Source organism: Peromyscus maniculatus, chromosome 3 (assembly GCF_049852395.1).
Source record: "Peromyscus maniculatus bairdii isolate BWxNUB_F1_BW_parent chromosome 3, HU_Pman_BW_mat_3.1, whole genome shotgun sequence".
Taxonomy (NCBI): domain Eukaryota; kingdom Metazoa; phylum Chordata; class Mammalia; order Rodentia; family Cricetidae; genus Peromyscus; species Peromyscus maniculatus.
Genome location: NC_134854.1, coordinates 153,840,790 through 153,843,807, shown reverse-complemented (window position 1 = coordinate 153,843,807; position 3,018 = coordinate 153,840,790). Strand labels below are relative to the sequence as shown.

Below are 3,018 nucleotides of genomic sequence, written 5' to 3'. Positions count from 1 at the left end.
GTTTAATATTAAGGCACTAGATAAATGTATAGTGCTGAGTAAAATAGCAAGCTGAGTTTTTACACTAGAGAAAGAGGAATTTGACACCAATTAATGTGCATGTATGTGTTTGTGTGAGTATACACACCTTTGCATGAAATAAAGTGATCAATAAGTGTTAGTCTCAGTATTAAGCACTTAGAAAGTCTTTATTTCAGCCAGATTATTAGGTATAATTTTATATGTTAATATTTGAATTCTATCTATCTATCTATCATCTATCTATCTATCTGTCTATCTATCTATCTATCTATCTATCTATCTATCTATCTATCTATCTATCTACTTGTGCTGATCCATTTTTGAAGAGTCTAATGAACCCTTGTGCTTAAGAATTTCCACACACTAGTAAAGGTCTTTATTGCTTTTTATATTAAATAGAACATTATGTTTCCCAATACTCAATTACCCAGATAATAAAACATGTTGAAAAGCAAACAAAAAGGCAACTAAATATTGTTATTTGTATGTTGGCATACAAAAACACAGTGTTTCCTTCAGTATCAACTAGAGAAGATCCTAGAATCCTCCAAGCCAGTCAGTGTTTGGATAAAGTTTCTGTGTGGTCTATCCGTCCAAGATTTTCATGGGGAAAGATATGGAAGGAGTCATTAAGAAAGCCTGAGGCTTGTTTGTGTGATATTACATCTGTGAATTTTTAAAAGGAGTACAACACATATTCTGAAGAAATATTGGATGAATATATTAACAAATCCTCAGGAGTGACGTCAGAAATTTAGGCATTGTTTTACAGAAAATGGTTGCTGTCCTACAGAGAACATTTGCTATAATTTTCAGCATGGAATTCATAATGAGAACCTTAGGAAATGGATTCATTGCTCTGATGAACTGTGAAGACTAGGTCAAAAGTAGAAATATTTCTTCAAGTGGATCAAATCCTCACTGCTTTGAAAATTTCCAGAATCAGTCTGATTTGGTTGGTATTCTTAGATTGGTGGATATCTGTGCTGACTGGAAAAATGTTAAGAGTATATTTTATCTCTTGGACAGTGATTAATCTTTGTAACCTTTATCTTATTACAAATTTAAGCATCTTTTAATTCCTCAAGATAGTCAACTTTTCTAATATTATTTTTCTTTACCTAAAGTTTAGAGTTAAAAATGTGCTCTCAGTGACTTTGTTACTGTCTCTATTTCTCTTGTTATTAAATACTGTAGTTATAAAAATATACTATAATATGTGTGTTGATTGTGTTCAAAGAAATATATCTTACACTTTCAGGCTCTGTAACTATTCACAATTTTGCAAACTTCTTTCATTTATCAATCCTGTGTTCTCATTCATACCTGTTGGTATATCCCTGTGTAACACAAATTGCTAAAAGGTCTTATTAATAAAAAGAACCCTGGAGCTAGATATTGAGGTGAAAGCTGAAAGATCAGAGAGACAGAACAAGCCAAAGTTCTTACACCTATGAAATATTATGCCAAAAGAAAGTGAGTTCCTGTTTCCTCACTCCTTATATACCTTTTTCTGCCCTGCCATTTTGCTTCCTGGGATTTAAGGCTTGTGTGCTTTCCAAGCAAGGGCATGAGTGTAGAAGGAATCTTAAAAGTTCTTATTAATAAAATCAAACCCGAGTCAGGTATTGGGGTGAATCGGAAGATCAGAGAACAGAACAAGCCACAGCTATCTCACCTCACCAGTTCCTCAGCTGTTCCTGTTTCCTCAGACTGGAAGCCTCTGAGTCCTCATCCAGAATGAATCCCAGGTGAACTGTGCTGCTTCAAAGACTAAAAGCTTAACCAGTCAAATGCTTAACCAGACCAAAATGCTTCTAGTTTCTGGTCCTCACGCCTTATATATCTTTCTGCTTTCTACCACCACTCTCTAGGATTAAAGGCTGGCTTTCTGGGATTAAAGGCGTGTGTCACCATGTTTGGCTGTTTGCAATGTGGCCTTGAACTCACAGAGATCCAGAGAGATTTCTATCTCTGGAATGCTAGGATTAAAGGTGTGAATGCCACCATTTTCTAGCCTTTGTATCTAGTGGCTGTTTGTTCTCTGACCCCAGATAAATTTATTAGGGTACATAATATTTTGGGGAACACAATACCACCACACATGAGATCTCAAGTGTTTAGACTTAAGGTATGTGCCACCATGCCTGGCTCTGTTCCCAGTGTGAGCTTGAACTCATAGAGATCCAGAGGGATCTCTGTTTCCTGAGGGATAGGATTAAGGGTGTGTACAATTACTGTCTGGCCTCTCTGGCTAATCTAGTAGCTGGCTCTGTCGTCTGATCCCCAGATAAGTTTTATTGGAGTGCACAATATATCACCACATCCCAGGCAACTTTTTTCTTGCTCATCTTCCTGTGGAGACATCTGAAGAGCATGCAGCACAACATCAAAGGATGCAGAGACTTCAGCACCAAACCCACATCAGAGCCTTGCAAACTGTCATTGTTCTGTTCTGTTATACACTATTTTTTTGTGAAAGTTTGTTCTGGTCACAGGATTGATACCTGATCCTTTTGTCTGTCTGGACTCTGGGAAATGATGTCCTTTCTGCTCTCCCATTTGTTTTGATTTTGGTAAGCACCAGGTTGAGATGGGCTTCTCTTTCTGTGATGTTGTAGCTCAGGTACAGGTTAAAAAATATAGAAGCATAGGAGTCCAGACTATACAAGGAATCATTTCACGTATTTTAAAGGAAAATCAGGAGACAAGAAATTCTCACATATATTAATTCATATATTGCAAATATTTTGCTGTATTTGTGAATGAAACAATGAAACAGTCTGGAAAGAGCATTGTGTAACCTTTGTTATAAACCTACATAGACAAGGATCTCAGTACACATCACTTAAATATAGATGTCTATAGTCAGGTTATATGCTCTAGAGCCAATATCCACAAGTAAGAGAGAACATGAGGCATTTGTCTTTAAGAGTCTAGGTTACCTCACACAGTATATTTCTAGCTCCACCTATTTACTGGTAAGTTTCATAATAT

At 36.3% G+C, this 3,018-nt stretch overlaps 1 pseudogene; it reads left to right on the top strand.

The window, feature by feature from the left end:
* Positions 1 to 796: 796 nt before the first annotated feature.
* On the top strand, positions 797 to 2,675 carry LOC102913487 (taste receptor type 2 member 113-like; annotated as a pseudogene).
* Positions 2,676 to 3,018: the final 343 nt, after the last annotated feature.